Below are 21159 nucleotides of genomic sequence, written 5' to 3' on the forward strand. Positions count from 1 at the left end.
CACAATCTGAGTTGGATCGTTACTCTGAAATTCATTAGTCCATTCAGAGTTTTTAAAAATTAGTGTGAAGGCCTTATTCTTGATTTAATCCTTCTGTAAGATTTAGTCTTAATCAGATTTTATAGCTCAAAAGCCTATCATCTATCTATGTATCTCTGTACTTATTTATTTTCCTGATTGTGGTTGAGAAGCAATTTCCTCTTCCATGCTGGCAAGTGGCTTTTCTCCCACACTCAAATAAGATTTAATAAGGGAAACTGGGCACAAGGTATATGGAAACTCTATGCTATCTTTGCATTTTCTGAAAATCTAAACATGCTCTAAAATAAAAATGTTATTTAAAAAAATATATAATTTTGGACTATGTAAAAAATTACATTCTATTGATAGAATTCAGAGGTAAGAAATGAAACCTGTTTTTCTGCTAGTGAACTCAACTTATTTATAAGTTCTTATATCCACTGATGTCAGTGGAAAACATTGGCCTTTTAAGTAAGTTGGAGTCTTCTTTTAAATTTTAGTTTCTTTTGGGTTAATTGAATCAATTCAAGATTCTACCCCTCTCCTTTCCTTTTGCTTTCCTCCTTAGATGGCTCTGGATACTGAGTTTATAATGATAGTGGGGTTTGAACTCTGGTTAATGTAAGGATACCTAGGATCTCACTGGCTTTCACCAAGAAAATACCTCCTTCTGGGTTTAAGTCATGAAGTCTTCTTTGTAATTATGAAATGGCCCCCAAATCCATTTTCAAACCATTCGCTATGCACTTTGTATTTAAGTCAGCTTTATCTGATATAAATACAATCACATCAAATTTCTTACACTTTTATATTTGTATCCTTTTATTTTCAACTTGGGTCTTTAAACTGCCTCTCTATATGATATATGTAGAGAGAGAGAGAGATACCAACCACTGCCTTATAATCAAACATATTAATCTAATTACATTAAATGTAATTACTAATATGTAAGGTCTCAATCATCAGTATTGCTATTTGTTTTTTATACATCTCTTCTGGTTTGTTCCTCCTTTTCTTCTACCTTTTGTTTTTGTTGTTAATCTTGGTTTTTTGTTTATTTGTTTTTGTTTGCCTGCTTGTTTTAATATTTTTTCTAGTTTCTTGGCTTATCAGCTGTATATTTTTAATTACTTTTATGCTTACTCTAGTGATTCCAATATATATCTTTAATCTATCACATTATACTCTATATTAATATTACCCTCCTTCTCTCCAATATAATAACAGCACTATAATTTAACCAGCCTCCCTTATTCTTTGTGTATTATTTTTATTCACTTTAGTTCTATTTCAATACATTGTTAATATATTTGCTTTCATCAAACAATTAAATTTGGGGGGATTCAGGACAAACATTTTTTATATTTATCCACAAATTTATCAATTCCAGTGCTCTTGGTGTATGTGTGTGTGTGTGTGTGTATGTGTGTGTATAACTGTCTTCCTTGATTATCATCTAAGAACCAGCTAACAGAATATATTTACAGCTTCAGGCCCCATAGCGTTCTCTTAGGGAACTCTGAGTCCGGTTTTTATCGTCAATGAAGATAGCTTCTGGGAAAATGGAGATAACTCTCTTATATTAGTTTGGGGTCTCCTTTTTTTAAAAAAAAAAGATAAGTTTCCCTAAGTTTTTCAAGTAAGTCTAGTGAGTCCTGCATAAGACAAAAGTATGCCTTATGCAAATAATGTCTCTCTGGATTTTTAGAAGTGTAGACCTATTTAAATTTAAGATTGATAAGCTATTCTATGTTGAACTGAATATCTACTGGTAGACATTAGTTCCATTATCTAAGTGTAATTTAACTCCACCACTACAAAATCTGTGGGATACCAAAATAATACAATTTCAAAAATCATAACTGGAATGTGTTAAATTATGTTCTCAACTCTGAGAACAATGATTGTCGTAGGAACAGATTCATGTGGTGCCATTTTCTGTTTCATTACAGTCTCTGTCATAAGAAGGATGTGGTAGAATTTTAATGTCTCGTATATTCCTGTAAATTACAGGATTCTACTATACAGTGTTGACCTTTTCAGTGTTCTGTGATTTGATTGGCTACTCATTGCATTTTTCCCTTGCCTGGTGTCCCACTAACCTGTAGGGAAGAGATAGAATGAATAGCCAGTTAAAGTGTAGAATATTGAAAAGGTCAAAACAGTACAATATTTTATTTCTACTCTGAATATATCAGATACTAACCAGATGTTGTAGTTGTTCTATAAGGACAAGGAGAAGTATAGTTGCAGGGGAAAAAAGGAGCAAAAGACAATCACTTTACATTTCAGTCGACAAATTACCAAAGACATGTTTTTCTGAATAACTCAAATAATTTTCAAAATTAAAAAGTTAAACCCCATTTCAAAAGCAAATACAAAGTATATTTAGTTTTGACATTTAAATCAGTCTCATTGGAAGCTGTTTAAGTATCTGTCACTAGATACCTGAATAGATGCAAAGAAAACATCACTTTCCAGCACCTTTGGTCTTCTTTTTTTTTTAATACTATGTAACTTTTAATTTGTTCTAATATTTCATTGGTATTAACTATTACGACTGTATAATCTTTAGGAAAGAAAGTATAAGTAACAATATAGGGACCATCACATATTTTAAAAATTTAGTCATCTTCCTTTTTCAGAATTTTTCCACTGCCAGAATACTAAATTCTAACTTTTAAAAGGATATGTAACTACCCATCATTATGATAAAAACTCTGATTGTTGGTTTTTTATATCATGGTAGCATTGCACTCCATGTACACTTCTGCTACTTATCTTATGATTTCATTTATACTCATTTAGTGTCCCCAGAAATAAACTAGCTTTAAGTTGATAGTTATGATCCAGACTTATGGATCTCCCATCCAAAACAACAAGTATCAGCCAGAGACTCTACTTCCCCCAAATAAATTTACCTTGAATGTTTACCATCTTTAGTCCAACTTTATGACTCTTTTAGTCAATTTGTTTAGACGTTTAAGTGCACTCTACTCATTACAATTTTATTTTACACAGAAATCAATTATTCCAGAATGCGGTAGAAACAACCTAATAACACCTGGTGTTGACAAGTTAGATCAGAATTTGTCAGCAATAGCTTTACCCAGATGTAAATTGAATATCTGTTCCAGCCAGATAAGCATTCAGGGGGAAAACATTAATCTTACAGACTTTTAGTTTCTTTTATCATTTTTCTATGGTTATCTTTTAAATATAAATTTTATTTATATATATATACATATATATATATATATATATATATATATATATATATATATATATATATTCAAATATACAGACCCATCCTTCTACTTGGCCAGTCTCTTTCTTAGTCTTCCTTTCTATGATTTACTAATTTTTACTTATCACACAATAAAGGGATCTTGGTATGACTGTTCCAATACCACATCTGCACCATGTCAGAAAACTGTATTTAAAAATATGGGCTTCCCTGGTGGCGCAGTGGTTGAGAGTCCGCCTGCTGATGCAGGGGACATGGGTTCGTGCCCGGTCTGGGAAGATCCCACATGCCGCGGAGTGGCTGGGCCCATGAGCCATGGTCATTGAGCCTGCGTGTCCGGAGCCTGTGCTCTGCAACGGGAGAGGCCACAACAGTGAGAGGCCTGCATACCACAAAAAATAAAATAAAATAAAATAAAAATAAATATTTCATTGTCAACTCTTGGAGACTTGTGTTTTTCAAAAAAGTCAGGACTTATCTCCATAGCAATAGTGGGATAATCAAATTATTAAGTTTTAAACACCAGGGCTTGAAGTAAGTTTCTATGTTAGCATTTATATTTCTAAGGGGTAAGGGTAAGGATTTAGAATGAGGAGAATACTAATCATCAATAAAATATGTACTACCATCACCTACATTAGTAAGATATTATCAGACGTAAAATATTTATTTCAGGAGAGAACACTGGAAAATGAAGTGAACAGGGAAAACATCAATGGAAGTACATCATGAATTGAGTATTGGAGGAATGATAGATGAAATGAAAGAGAAAAAAACCAAGTTATGCCCAGTGAAAAGAAACTAAAACACATAAAGTTGAGAAATAGCAAAGCCAACAATTAATAACATTGATAAAGGGTAGTAGGGGATAGTGAGGGAATGGTGCGGGAAAAGCAGTAAAGTTTGAGATTTAAATGTTAAAATAGGAAGTTTGGCATCCATTATATAAGTAACAGGGATCACAGGCATGGGGTAATTATTGGTATGTAACATCTATTAGGAGTTAGTTTTATAGTATAGGTATGAAGTAAACAGAATCCTAATCTTAGTCTGGCAAAAGTATGATTGGAGAGGCAGTAACATGTAATACTAATACAAAAAAAGTACTAATTGATGACTGAAGGAATACAAAAGTTGAAGGAGAAGATTAAAAATGGATTCATAAGAATGGATGAGTAATGTGGCAGAAAGGAGAGGTTGGTATGCAAATTGTTTGATGTGTTAACAATATTTTGGCACTCTTTCAGAATTGTTTGGCGAAACCCACTCTATTCTTTCATTCATTCATTTAGATTAAGTGGCTGAGGACCTTATCTGTGCCAAACAGTACTACACAGATCACTGGACAAGGGAGAGATCACAGACAGTATTGCAGGAATAGCATCATGAACTCTACCTTCAGTCTACCTTCAGGTATTTGGAGAAAACACCTGTTCCTATGGAACTTACCTGTTAGTAGGGGAAACTGACACCAAACAACTATAGAGATAAAGAAGCAATTAATATAATGCCAAGACAGTACTGAGAAGAAAAATGAAAGCAAGGGATAGACTGAATGGGGAGGAGATTATTTTAGATTAAGTGATCAGAGAAATATCTCCAAAGCAATGTTATTCTAACAAAGACCAGAAATGTGTGGAACATTAGTAATGTGAAGATTTATAGCAAGAGATTCCACAGAAAGAGAAAAGCAAATAGAATGGTCCTGGAGCCAGAATGAGTTTGTGTGATAAAGAAACAGCAAGAGTCTGTAAAAGGAGCACTAAGAGGGATTAATACTGGATGCTTTGGAAGAAGAAAATACAATTATTTCATTTGTGATAAAATAATTCTGTTAATTTTTACATACTAATATGCAAGTGTTAAGTTATTCCTAAAACAATATTTGTAGCATTATAAATTCTATAAATATTCCCTTACCAACTTTTTGCTTATGGGAATATATTTTTATTTCCTCCTAAGTATTTCGGTGTTTAATATTCCTCTTAGATTATTGAAACAGAAATAATGTCATCTGTCACTGACCTGGGAAACTCATTCTGGAGTTTCTATGTTCCTGAATGGAACTGTATACTTTCTTAAACTATACTTAAATCTGATGTTAAGATTGCTGTTGCGTGTGGAAAAAAAATTAGTCAAAAAAAAAAAATCTTTGGAAAGTGGACTATTTGATTCAACCAAAATAATACAGTTTAGCTTCTCATTTAGTCACTCAGTTTTCCAAGTGATAAAAACATAATTTTATCACAGAGGTTAACAATTTAATATAGAAGATATTTGTGATATATGGAGGTACTTTACTATTCCCTTACAGATCAGCTTCCAGCTTATACAATTTGGTTAATGGCATCATAATTCATCTAAGTTTTAAATTTTCTTATTGGATATTGTGCCCAGTTTCCCATCTTCCCTCTCCATATATATATATATATATATATATATATATATATATATATATATACACATACACAGAAACACACACACACATTTATATATATATATGCCTTTATAACTTTTTATATTTTAAATAATGCAAACTTCATTGGCTTCCCACAGCCTAATAAACTGGTTCCAAATTTTAGACATGTAAGAACTACCTGTCAAAACCAGATTTTAATCTGTTCTACTGTGTGAGTATCCCAGAATTTGTATGATATATTTCAAATAAACTGGATGGATTGCAAGTCCCCAAGCAGTGTGTGATGTTTTTCCTCTAGTTTTGTTTTAACACAATATGAATTTCCTTCCTTTTTTGTGAATGTTAAATTCTTCTATGCCTTTGAAGATATAGCTTGTCTTTCAGTACATCCACCCCTTGACATTAGGGGAGCCTACAACATCAAAGTAAAGTAAATTCTGAAAGTATAAGAAAACGACACTTAAAATAAAGGGATAATTAGAAAGTAGTTATTGGAAATTACAAATACTATTGCCAAAATGAGAAATTGAATACAAAGGATAGCTGATAAAGTCAATATCTTCCTGAATATCAAGCAAAATGGCAGAAAATATGAGAGAGTGTAAGAGACAGTACAATCCTGGAGTTACAAAATATGGTTAAAAACGATTCCATTATGTAAGAGCAGAGAAAACAAAAGACAGTATTTATTTTAAAAAATAATAAAAATGCACAGAGTTAAAGAAAGAAGGTCATCAGTGTTTAGTAGAGCTCACCTAGTTCCTATAGCAGAAAAAAGATGAAGTTCAAGATACCTTTCTGAAATTTCAAAGTGCCAAGAATAAAAGAAAACAGATTTTTAAAATTTCCAATGACTAGGAAGAAAAGTTCATCAAGAAAGTAATGAGTATTAGATTAGCAATGCACTCATCATTACACTGATCATAAAGGCAAAAGAACAATGTTTTCAAATTATAAAAAAAACAATAAAAAGAATTTAGAATTCTCTACCCATAAGCAAACATAAGGAAAAAATGAAAATATTTGCAGATACATGGAATGTGATAGCATCTGGAAGAATTCATTTGTGCATTTTACTTTTCTACACTTCCTAGGAAGTGATCTTTCTCCTAGTAAACCAGAGACATTCAGGTTGTCTCAGTAAAAACTGTGATTGTATTGCAGAAATGCAAATTTTTGCCAATATGATAGATATGGTATCTCAAGGCTGTTTTAATTAACATCTCTTTTATTAATATATGATCGAGTATATCTTCTTTTACTTGAATTCATTTTGAGTCCCTTATTTTTCTGTTAAGTATTTTGTTGTTGTTTCGTTTTCTATTTTGACTTCTCCAAACTCTAGTTATACTCTAGATTTTAATTCTGTTTGTAGGTTTGGATATAGATAGTCCTCTCTATTAACCATGATTCCTAAATGTTGACGATAAAAATCTATTGCTTTTGCCTTATTTTTTCTTCTTAAGATTTTATCTAACGATTCCTTCCTATTCTATGATCACAAAGACATCCCTCTATTTTTTCTATTAATTACAACACTACTATTATAACCTCTAAATCTCTTCCACATGGACTCCTTTGTATACTATATTGATTAGGTATCCAACTATAACTGTATCTGTATACCAAGCCATTTTTTCCATTATTATCAATCAGGCTTTTTATGCAGTGCCACATTTACCTTTTATCATATATGAAACTTTAGTTTATTGCTACGCTTTTTAATTAACATGGTCTTGAGTTATGCCTAAATATTTCGTAAGTTGAATCTTTTTGTACCAAATACAGTCTTTGCTGTAGTTTTACAAATTTCATTACCAATTCATGTATTTTCAAAATTAATTTTAGAATCTGTCAAATTCCTCAAAGAATACTAGTAGAAGTTAATTGAATTCCATTAATTTATGGTTTAATTTGAAGACTCATAATGTTACATTACTTCTGTTGGTTAATATGTTATATATTTTCATTAGTTTATGTATTATTTTACATGTAATGCAAATTTGATGGTCTTATTTTGGATAATATTCATCAGTTTACAGATCCATTAAACAAGTAGTATATGATTCCATATACCTTGCAAATATAAGGTACACCTTTTTCTATTGATGCCTCAACTAGATGAACGTAGCTGACAATTTCTGTCAAGATACTAGAGCACAGAAAAATCTGGTTAATCAGCAGCATTTTTAGACTTCTTCAATTCCAGAGAAATCTATTCACATCTGGGTGTGTTTCACATTACATAGACCTATAAAGTGATCTGTTGACAGAATTAATGAGCAAAAGAAGGTAGCTTCAGGAATGTAATTATTTATTAGTTTGATAATAGTTTTGTCAAATCGTTCCAAACATATCCTAATGATTAGTGAAAAATCAGTTGTACAAAATATAAGCATTTTCTTTTCTATAGTGCAATTTTTACAATAAATAATGTCTAGTTCCAGCAAATCTATGTTAATGTTGAATTTGGAAATAAGGACTAGGGCATTTATTTTGCCTTTTGCTAGAATAATTATATCACCTGTCTTTATTTTGTATAACAAATTGATACAATGATTGTCTCACTGTGATAAAATCTCATGATTATCTCAGTGATAATCACTGACAAAAAAATTACTAAATGAAAAATCTAGCTGTTGCCTTGCAGACTTATAGAACAGTTATAATCCAAACAACATAAAACAACTACTCTTTCTGTTACTGCATTAACTTATACAGGCACAATATTATTATTCATTTACTGAGATAAATTAACTATGACTGCATGTTAATAAAATTTAATTTTAAAATACTAGGAACAGGAATCTAAAATATGTTTTGAATTCCCTCTGAGGGCACCTCTCACTACAGTAGATAACTTGGAATCACAGAGCATGAGATTAATACGTTTTCATCTTTTAGACTGCGATTAGGTAACTGAGATGGCTGTAACGGTGGCATTTTATCAGCTAATAATTTCTTTGATCATGTATATTTTTCCACATCAGCTCCATAGGGTCTTTTGGTCTTTGTTTTTTTTCTTTGTTTTCTTTCTTTTTTTGGTAATGCTATATCTGTACAATCATGTTTCCTTTAATTCTTGCTCATGTTTAAAGTGGACAGCGCAGTGCAAACCATTCATTTACTTTTATATGATGCTTGGCTTTCTTTGCACCTTATCCAATACTTGTTTGTCTCCATATCTAAGCTGTAATTTGAAAGAAAGTTGTGTATTTGAGCCTTTTTCTGTAACATACCGAAGAGGGTAAAACTGGGCAAAAACAGCTTTTGTGAAAGAACTTAGTTTCACTTTCTTTTCTGAGGCCTTACTGAATGTTCTGTTCAAGGATTTGCTCTTTGGGTTGGGAGTTTGAATCATATTTACATCTGATGATTCACTTTGGATGCAGCTCATTCCCTGATTCTTATGTGAAGCATTGTAGACTTTATTTTTATCAGAGTGAGTTATCACTACTTGTCTAATGTCGCTGTTTCACATATATTTTCCTCAAAGCCATTTGGCTTCCCTCAAATGAAAATAAAAAGAATTTTCCTTAGCCCTCTACCCTCAAATTTTGGAGCTATTAATGAGAATTTTCAAGACACTGTCCATTCACATTGCATTTAGTTGCCACGTCTCCTCAGTCTTCTCCTATTGTGAGAGCTCCTCAATTATTCCTTGTCTTTCATGACCTTGATAATTTATGAGTACTGGACAGTTATTTTTAATATTTTCTATATAGGTTTGTTTGGCATTTTACATTATTAGAATGAGGTTTTGCATTTTGGGGAAAATAGCACAGAGGTGATATGCCTTCACTACATAATATCAGGAGGTACATGATACTATCATAACTTATTGCTGGTAACGTAAATCTTGATCACTTGACTGAAGTGGTAACTATCAGGATTCTCCAAGGCAAAATTTCTATATTTTTCCTTTTGTAATTATTAAATATTGGGGGAGAGATACTTTGAAACTATAGAAATATCTTGTTTCTGCTTAAACTTTTATCCACTAATTTTAATATCCATCAGTGGATCCTGTCTGTGGCAATTATTACTCTTATATTTTAATAATGATTTTCTAGTTCCTTATTGCTTCTACATTACTAATTAGAATGCTTCTGTAAGGAAGTGTTGTTCTTCCTCATTTAATATTTATTTGCAGCAATATGGACACATGGATATTTATTATGTTATAGTCCAATACTACCGCTATGTATATTTTTTAATTTTGTGGCCATTGAGAAGTCTTTCAGGTTGTCTATATGATGTTCTTTTTTTTTTTGTTTTTTTTTGCAGTATGCGGGCCTCTCACTGCTGTGGCCTCTCCCATTGTGGAGCACAGGCTCCAGACGCACAGGCTCAGCGGCCATGGCTCACGGGCCCAGCTGCTTCGCGGCACGTGGGATCCTCCCGGACCAGGGCACGAACCCGTGTCCGCTGCATCGGCAGGCTGACTCTCAACCACTGTGCCACCAGGGAAGCCCCTATGATGTTCTTTTAATAAGTTCCCATCTTTCCCTTCTCTCCTTCCTTCCTCCCTCCCTCCCTCCCTTCCTTTCTACCCCCCTCCCTCCTTCCCTCCCTCCCTTCTTCATTCTTTCCCTGCCTCCCCCTTTCTTATGGAGCAATTCCTTACTTTATGGAATTCAAAGGATGGTTCAGGTTTATCTTGTACTTCCCCTATACCAGCCCTGGAATGACTGTTCTTCAAGGTGCCCTGGTTCCTTTTATTAGAAAATGGTATTTAGAAACAATTATCTGGGTGCTACGTGGTGTCATTGCTTCAAACTCCTATGAATGAATAAAGCTAGGGAATGTATGAGTGTATACTAACCATGCACAAACACACAATTATATTTCTATCGATTTTTCCCTAAATATATATTTTAAATGAGTCCATAAAAATTACTCTGACTCTAATTCAGGAGCAGTGAGCTCAATCTAGCTTTCTCTATTTCATTATTTGTTAATTTCATTTTCTTAAAATGAGAAATGTAATTTTCATTTTCTATAATATATTACCTATTTGTTCAATCTTAAGATACAAACTATAGTTTCAGGACACAGAAGCCATACCTTTGTGAGGAAAAAATAATTTTCAACTAGAGTAAACTGTTTGCATAAATTTCTTTTTGTCTTTAGTCATATTGCATCCAGTCAAAACACAGTTTTCCCATGTTTCTTAGGTCAGCTCCTTTCTTTCCATCTCCTTCAATGTGGTTATTTAGCTCATGTATAATACAGTTAGAGTCACTTGTCCAGTCCTTGTATTAAATATTAGTCAGCTTGGGCTGCCATAACAAAATGCCACATACTGGGCAGCTTAAACAACAGAAATTTATTTTCTAACAGTTCTAGAGACTAAAAAGTCCAAGAACAAGGTGCTAGCCAATTCAGTTTCTGGTGAGAGCTTTATTCCTGGCTCACAGATGGCACCCTTCTTCCTGTGTCCTCACATGGTGATGAGAAAGAGAGTTCTCCAGTGTCTCTTCCGATAAGGACACTAATCCTATCAGATTAGGGCCCTACTCTTATAACCTCTTTGACCTTAATTGCTTCCATACTCCAATTACACTCACACTGGGGCTTCAACATAGGAAATTTGGGGGCATACAATTCAGTCCATAGCAATCCTAATATCCCCCAACATCCTAGTTGATATTTTAAAGACATTTCATACAACAAAATTCACATTTTGTGCTGTATAGTTCTATGGATTGGAGCAAACACATAGAGTCTTGTATCTGCCACACTAGTTACAAAGAGAATAATTCCCACAAAAAAATCCCCCCATGCTACCCACCTCTTCCCTACCAACCAGCTCTTGGCAACCACTGACCTATTTTCCTTCCTATAGTTTTACCAGTTTCCAGAGTGTCATGTCAATAGAATCATACAGTATTTAGCCTTTTATGTTTGTATAACTACTATAACTTAGCAATATGAATACGGTATATCTCCAATTTTTAAAAATTTATGTCAGTAACTTATAATTTTAGATATACCAGATCCTACATATATTTTGTTAGATTTTTACCCAAGTATTTCATCTTTTTTCTAGTGTCATTATAATGTTTTTTTCCATTGTGAATTTCACTTGTTTATTACAAGTACATAGGAATAGGGTTGATTTTTCTATGTCTGTATTGGGTCTTGCTCAACTAATTAATTAGTTTAGAGAGGTTTCTTTGTGAATTCTTTTTACATAAAAAATATTTTACCTAGAAAATTATAACATGAAAACAGATCAATTTAATTCTTCCTTTCTGATCTATATGCATTTTATTTATTTTTCTTGACTTAATGCACTGGCTTGTATTTCGAATACAATGTCACATAGTAGAGGTGAGAGGACATTTTTACTTTGCTCTGAATCTCAGGAAAAATGCACTCAGTCTTCCTTCATTAAGTTTGATATTAGCTATAAGTTTGTTTTGATAAGATTATAATCTTATCTTGATAATCTTATAAGATTAAGAAAGTTCCCTTTTATATCTACTTAACTGAAAGCTTTTATGATGAATATTTTCAAATTCTATCAAATGGTATTTCTGCATCTTTTAAGATTATCATATGTTTTTTCTCCCTAAGTCTTTAAATACGATGAATGACACAGATTATTGAGTGTTGAATGAGCCTTGTTTCCCTGAGGATACACTCCACTTGGCTGGATATTTTTATTTTTATATATTGCCAGATTAAATTTGCTAGAATTCTCTTAAAGATATTTGTTTCTATATTCATGAGGGACATTAAGGGTTGCTCAGTTCTTTTCTTGCAATATCTTTGTCTTGTTTAGGTATTAGAGTTAGGCTAAGCTTATATAATGTGTTGGAAAATGATTCCTTTTCCTTAATTTTCTGTAAGAAATTATGCAGATTTAATATTATTTTTACTCTTAAATATTTGGTAGAACTCAATACAATCAGTCTCCATCTGGGCTTGGAGATTTATTTTTAGAATAGTTTTAACTGCAAATTCAGTTTCTTTATTTGATATAAGACCATCCCTATATCCTATATTTTTTATTTTTTCTTAAGTGATTTTTGGAAATATGTACCTTACAAGGAATCAGTCTCTTTCACCTCCATTGTTCAACTGATGGACCCAATCTTTCTTATTCTCTTTTAAATGTATGTAATATATGTAGTATTATCCCTTCTCACGCTCAATATTGGTAATTTCTGTCTCCTCTATTTCTTGCTAGGTTAGTTAATTTAAAGGTTATCAATTTGACTGATATCTTCAAAAGACCAGATTTTAGATTTATTTTCTTTATTAGTTTGTAGCTTTAATTATTCTCTGCTTTATGTTTATTACATTCTTTGTGTCTACATATATTTTAAAATTTCCTGTAGTTTATTTGTTGGCAATAAATCCTTAAATTTTTGTTTGTCTGAGACAGGCTTTATTTAACCTTCATTTTGGAAAGATATTTTCAATGCATGTAATTCTTGCTTTTTCTTTTGCATTCATCACTTTAGAGATGTCACTCCATTAGCTTCTGCTTTATGTGGTATGAACAAGAAGTCACCTGTAATTCTTATCTTTGTTCATCAGAATTTAGTGTTTCTACAGTATGGTACTGGCACAAAAACAGAAATACAGATCAGTGGAACAGGATAACAGGATCCAGAGATAAACCCACACGCCTGTGGTTACCTGATCTATGACAAAAGAAACAAGAATATATAGGGGAGAAAAGACAGTCTCTTCAATAAGTGCTGCTGAGAAAACTGGACAATTACATGTAAAAAAAAAATGAATTACATTCTTTAACACCATACACAAAAATAAATTCAAAATGGATTAAAGACCTATCAATAAATATAAGGCCAGATACTATAAAACTCTTAGAGGAAAACATAGGCAGAACATCCTCTGACATAAATCACAGCAAGATCTCTTTTGATCCACCTCCAAGAGTAATGAAAATAAAAACAAAAATAAACAAATGGGATCTAATTAAACTTAAAAGCTTTCACACAGCAAAGGAAACCATTAAAAAAAAAAATGAAAAGGCAACCCACAGAATGGGAGAAAATATTTGCAAATGAAGCAACCAACAAGAGGTTAATCTCCAAACTATACAAATGGCTCATGCAGCTCAGTTTCAAAAGAACAAACAACCCAATCAAAAAATGGGCAGACGACCTAACTAGACATTTCTCCAAAGAACACATACAGATGGACAAAAAGCATATGAAAAGCTGCTCAACATCACTAATTATTAGACAAATGCAAATCAAAACTACAATGAGGTATCACCTCACACTGGTCAGAATGGCCATCATCAAAATATCTACAAACAATAAACACTGGAGAGGGTGTGGAGAAAAGGAAACCCTCCTACACTGTTGGTGGGAATGTAAATTGGTACAGCCACTATGGAGAACAGTATGGAGGTTCCTTAGAAAAAGTAAAAATAGAGCTATCATATGATCCAGCAATCCCACTCCCCAGCATATACCCAGAGGAAACCATAATTCGAAAGGATACATTCATCCCAATGTTCATTGCAGCACTATTTACAATAGCCAGGATATGGAAGCAACCTAAAAGTCCATCAACAGAGGAATGGATAAAGAAGATGTGGTACACATATACAGTGGAATATTGTTCAGCCATACAAAAGAACGAAATATTGTCATTTGCAGCAACATAGGTGGACCTAGAGATTGTCATACTAAGTGAAGTAAGTCAGACAGAAAAAGACAAATATCATATGATATCGCTTATATGTGGATTCTAAAAAAGTGGTACAAATGACTTCTCTACAAAACATAAGTAGAGTTACAGATGTAGAAAACAAAGTTATGGATAATGGGGGTAAGGGTGGGGGGAGGGATAAATTGGGAGATTGGGATGGACATATACATATTACTATATATAAAATAGATAACTAATAAGGGCCTACTGTATAGCACAGGGAACTTTACTCAATACTCTGTAATGGCCTATATGTGAAAAGAATATAAAAAAGAGTGGATACATGTATATGTATATGTATAACTGATTCACTTTGCTGTACACCTGAAATTAACACATTGTAAATCAACTATACTCCAATAAAATTTTTTTTTTTAATTTTTAGAAAAGGAACTTAGTGCTTCTGTTTTCTCTTGCTGTCTTCTTGATTTTCTTCTTGTATTTTCTTAGAAGTTTAAATATGATATGATTAGGTTTGTTTTGTTTTATATTTTTTATCCTATCTGATATTCTCTGAATTCTCTGCAACTGAAAATTTGTGTTTATTATTAGTTTTGAAAAATTTTCAGCTAATATTTCTTCAAATATATCTTCTTTCCAGTTCTATCTTCTCCTGGGATTATTACACTTATGTTACAACATTTTATATTGCCCCATAGACTGGTTATTTTGTTCTTTTTTAAACTATTTCTTCTCTTTTGTATTTATATTTAGTACTTTTTAAAGACCTATGTTCAAGTTCACTGATTTTTTTTCCTTGTCTGCATTGAGTCTACACATTGAAGACACTCTTCATCTCTGTTGCTATTCTTTTTAATTTTCAGCATTTTCATTTTACTGTTTCTTACTACTTTCAAAATACTATTAACATTTTATTACTATTTTCCTTTTATAAATCTCCTTACATCACAGAAAATTTTTCATAAATAAATTTTAAAAGAAGAATACAATGACAAATAGTATCTGTGTCAGTTCTCTGAAACTGAAGGTCTTCATAGAAAACTGGTCCCAAAGTTCTCAAGGATTTACTGAAGAAATTTTTGTTTATTATTATTATTATTATTATTTTGCAGTACGCGGTCCACTCATTGTTGTGGCCTCTCCTGTTGTGGAGCACAGGCTCCGGACGTACAGGCTCAGCAGCCATGGCTCATGGGCCTAGCTGCTCCACGGCACGTGGGATCTTCCTGGACCGGGGCACAAACCCATGTCCCCTGCATCGGAAGGTGGACTCTCAACCACTGTGCCACCAGGGAAGCCCTACTATTTTTTTTCATCCTTTTAGTATGCAAAAATTCTAGTATGACTTCTTGCCATTTTCAGTTTTTAAATAATTAAATCTCCATCTCCCCTATAAAGATATTCGTCTGGTACAGATTCATCAAAACAGGAGTGGAGGAAAGGACCACTGGGGGACAGCCTGACATTTCAGGAAGGAGCTCCACCTATACAACCACAGGAAGAAAAGGAATCAAACCAAATCTAATCTTGCATGTTTTCTATCTTTAGCATGTTTGTCATATTAACTATAGTTTTTTAAAATTTCCTGTCTGACAGTGTCCTACCTGTGTCTAGTTTTGATGATTGCTTTGTCTCTTATGAGTGTGTTCTTTCTTGCTGTTTTATATGCCTTATAATTTTGTTATTATTTTTGTTGCTGTTGAAAGCCAGTCATTTTACATAGAATAGTAGAGAATAAGATGAATAGTTTTCATGCTTGGAAATGGACAGGCCTTTGCTTCTGCTCATTTAGCGTAGGGAGATGTTTAGGTGAACTACTTAGGAATTGGTCTGGGTTTAAATTTGTTGCTGCTATTGTTACCCTCAGTGTACCACAACCTTTAAATTCTTGTAGGGATATCTTTTTTTTTTTTACGGTGGGGCTTGGTTTACTGGAGCAATGAGTATTTGCTTCTGATTTTTGTATCTACCTTTTGCATTGTGCCTCAGAAAGGGCCTCTTTGATTGCTCCTGCTCTTCTCTCTCTCTCCCAGCAGTTTTCTACTGCTATTTGTTATTCAAAGCATGTTACCTACAGAGGAGTTGGTGATGAAGGGGAGGGTGCTTTTTCTGTTGCTTTAAGCCTGAATCTTAGGTAATCATGTGTCTGGGTTTTAGATGTGTGGCCTTTTTGTACCCCCTGCCCCTTCTCAAACTTTAATTTTGGGCCCAACATATTATTTCACACTTCTCCTGAAGTAAGGTTTATTTTTTCCCTCTATTCCCTTTCCTCAAATGTAATGAATTTTCATAAAGGCACTAAGGGAAGCAGTGCTCATTGCCCTTTCCTCCACATTTTAAGGCTCTTGTTGAGAAAGGATTGGGCAAAATTTCCTGTACCTTCTAGAGGGCTTCTATTCCTCTTCCCTAGATCTGCATCAGAATGCTCATTTCTTACGTTTTTTAAGATCTTCTCTGTGACTCCTCAGTGCGGTCTACAGAGAAAGAACCTCCAAGATGATATAGACTCCCACAGTTTTTTGAGCCTCCTATAGGTTTCATAATGTCCTACTAACTCACGCTTGGTCTTGGATGAATTGTCAATTATTTTAGCTGAACTTTTTTTTTTTTTTTACTGCCATCTAGCTGAGTCTACCCAAAGGGAACCACTTCTCACATCTTTTCTCTGCCTGCCAGTGTCATCTCTCTTTAAATTTTTGGTCAATTGATTCCTCTGCAACTTCAGCAATCCAATGGGTTAAAAAAATCATTTTTCATTTTGAGACTGACAGCCATGTTCCTTCTGTATCTTGAGACTCCAAAGCTGCAGCTATAAATCCTGTGCTGGAATTTTTTTTATAGTAGGAACTGTCTTGTTTGGTTGCCATCCCTTATTTCCCACAATTCAGTTGACTAAAGCTAATTAACTCTCATGGTTACGGACATGACACAGGATATTATTTATATTTTATGGCAAACTTACTAAGATATTGAAGAAAATAGCCAAAAATCTAGCTTATATCAAATTCTTGAAGATGTTAAAGTTCAGAAAATTGAATTTATATTGCTTTTTGCCACATTCATGCTTTTTCAGATTTAATAAATGTGTATACAATTAAATGCAAATTTGCAGTAAAGATTTACTATTATGTTCTTTAACTTTATTGAACAATGGTCACTCCTCCCCTTCCCCTTAAAAAGAAAAAAAAAAAGTCCTAGTGAGAACTGGCCCCTGTAATTCAACACTGAACAACTTTATTTCATACAGTCCAACAACCACCTAGCTCATATACTGTTAAGATTCGCTCATGTCAAATTTATAACTCAGGAACCTTGAGACACTGTTCTAATAGCTCTAAGAAGCTTCCAGAATTTGTAGCTGTGGCAGAGTGATGTTAAACAAACTAGTATCTTATAAAGGGAAAATGACTGTAAAGTGACAGTACAATGTATGCAAAGTCCAGAAAAGGAAAGGATTATATATTCAGAAAGCCTCATTTTAGGATCTGACAAAACAATCCAGAAAGCAAGAGAATTATATTTACACAACTTGTATGTTCAAAAGAAATTTAATGCTTGATTTTTTCTTATGGTTCTTTTTTTTTTTAAGTCTTTATTGAATTTGTTACAATATTGCTTCTGTTTTATGTTTTGGTTATTTTGGCTGCAAAGCATGTGGGACCTCAGCTCCCCAACCAGGGATTGAACCTGCACCCCCTGCACTGGAAGGTGAAGTCTTAACCACTGGACTGCCAGGGAAGTCCCTCTTATTTGTTCTTGATCATGAAGAGTTCTCCTATCTTATAATGTCACTCAAAAAAACAAAAAAATACTCTGCATGTATTTTTGTACACACACTCTGTGTGTACACTGGTACATCACTGATACTGTACTTGGTTTCTTTTCAGAAAAGAAGAGTAATTCCTTCACTTAGGTATTCTGTTTTCTCTAAGACAGCATTTTTTTCAAATTTTTTAAATATAAAATTGCTTTTGTGTTATTGAAAACTGCATTTTGAAAATACAAAAACAGCACAAGAAGTCAAAAGACAGCACTGATATGAACATTTGCTTCCCTAATATGCTGGAAAGATATAATAAGCTAGGTGACTGTGAAAATTCCTAGATTCAAAAAAAGTAGTTGACATTAAAAGATGAATGATTTATTTTATATTAAAATTAAATTGTACTTTACCACCTGCATTATTGAGTTCATGTAGAATAGCTTATTATTCAATATATTCAGTCTACATAATTGTTATATCTATATCTAGATTTTATTTATTTCTATGACTTTAATATCAAGTTCTCAAATTAAACATCAGTTTTTCTGCCTTTAAACACTAGTAATTCTTTCTTGGTTCTGTTTCCTATTCATGATTACCACATGCAAGTATTTGTTCCTTGTGTTTCAACTGGTGGATTTTGTTTGTTGGTTTATTGATATATCTATAAAACTTCTAACTCTCAAAAAGAAGTGCCTGTGAAATAAAAACAATGTTATAAAGAACGGAAATACAAAAGACCCCAAATGGCCAAAACAACCTTGAGAAAGAAGAACAGAGCTGGAAGTATCACACTCCCCAATTTCAAACTATACTGTAAAGCTAGAGTCATCAAAACAATATGGTACTGGCACAAAAACAGATACATAGATCAAAGGATCAGAATAGAGAGCCCAGAAATAAACCCACACACATATGGTCACCTAATTTATGACAAAGAAGGCAAGAATAACAATGGAGAAAAGACAGTCTCTTCAATAAGTGATGCTAGGAAAACTGGACAGCTGGAAAAGAATGGAATTAGAACATTTTCTCATACCATATACAAAAATAAGCTCAAAATGGATTAAAGACCTAAATGTAAGACCTGAAACCATAAAACTCCTAGAAGAGAACATAAGAAGAATGCTCTTTGACAAATCATCACAGTATTTTTGTGGCTCTGTCTCCTCAGGCAAGGGCAAAAAAGCAAAAATAAACAAGTGGGACCTGAGTAAAATTAAAAGCTTCTGCACAGCAAAGGAAACTATCAACAAACCAAAAAGCAACCTGCTAAATGGAAGAAAATATTTGCAAATGATATGACAAATAAGGGGTTAATACCCAAAATCAACAGCACATATAACTCAATATAAAAACAAACAAACATCCTAATCAAAACGTGTGCTGAAGACCTGAAAAGACATTTTTCCAAAGAAGATATACAAATGGCCACCAGGCTCATGAAAAAATACTCAACATCCCTAATGGTCACAGAAATGCAAATCAAAACCAAAATGAGATATCACCTCACACATGTCAGAACTCCCATCATCAAAAAGACCACAAATAATAAATGTTGGAGAGAATGTGGATAAAAGGGTGCACTGTTGGTGTGAATGTATATTGGTGCAGCCACTATGGAAAACAGTGTGGAGGTTCCTCAAAAAATTAACAATGTAACTACCATATGATCCAACAATTCCACCCCTGGGTATTTATCCAAAGAAAACAAAAACTCTAATTAGAAAAGATATATGCACTCTATGACCACTGTAGCATTATTTACAATAGCCAAGATATGGAAGCAACCCAAGTTCCCATCAAGAGATGACTGGATAAAGAAGATGTAGTATATATGTATATGATGGACTATTACTCAACCATAAAAAATAATGAAATCTTGTCATTTGCAACAACATGAATGGACCTAGAAGGTATTATGCTAAGTGAAATAAGCCAAAGAAAAACAAATACTGTATGATTTCACTTATGTGGAATCTAAAAACAAAAGAAATGAACAAACAACAAAAGGGAAACAGAGTTATAGATACAGAGAACAAACAGGTGGTTGTCACAGGGGAGGCGTGTAGACAAGGGATATTAAGAGGTACAGACTTCTAGTTGCAAAATGAATGAGGCATGGGTATCAAATGTACAGTGTGGGGGATATAGTCAATAACTACGTAATAACTTTGTATGGTGACATATTGTAACAAGACTTACTGTGGTAATCATTTTGAAATGTATAGAAATACCAAATCACTATATCTTGTAACAGAAACTAATATAGTGTTGTAGGTCAATTATACTGAAAAACAAACAACCAAACTCATAGAAAAAAAGATCAGATTTGTGGTTACTAGAGGTGGGGGATGAGGGAAGGGGAATTCAATGAAGGCAGTCAAAAGGTACAAACTTCCAGGTATAAGATAAATAAGCATTTGGGATGTAATATACAACATGGTAAATATAATTAACACTGTTGTGTGTTATATATGAAAGTTAAAAGAGCAAATCCTAAGAGTTCTCATCACACGAAGAAAAAATGTTTTTCTATTTCTTTAATTTCGTATCTATATGGGTGACAGATATTTACTAAACTTATTGTGATAATTATTTCATGATATATGTAAGTAAAATCATTATGCTGTACACCTTAAATTATGTCAATTACATCTCAAAAAAACTGGAAGAAAAAATACCAAAAAATATAGTTTTAGTTTGAGAAAAAATTTTCTGCTTTAAACTTGCCAAATGAACTATATTTGGTTTAGCAAATACTGAAGAATTTTATTCCCTGAGCACATTGAGCACTACCATGGGTAATGATCTTCATTAAATAAAAAAAGAGAAAGCTATTCTGAGAGAAAAATGAATACTTTCTAAAATGTTGATTTCATATCCTGAGTAGATTTTTCTTATCCTTAAATAATTGTTAAACGTTTAAAATACAATGTCTAAGTTCAATGTCCAGAAGTCTCAAGAAAATGATGCTGATGTATGGTGGATAGAGCATGAAAAAAAACCCACAATATCCTCTCTCTCCAGGAAAATTATTGCTCCAGG

Source organism: Phocoena phocoena, chromosome 3 (assembly GCF_963924675.1).
Source record: "Phocoena phocoena chromosome 3, mPhoPho1.1, whole genome shotgun sequence".
Lineage (NCBI taxonomy): Eukaryota > Metazoa > Chordata > Mammalia > Artiodactyla > Phocoenidae > Phocoena > Phocoena phocoena.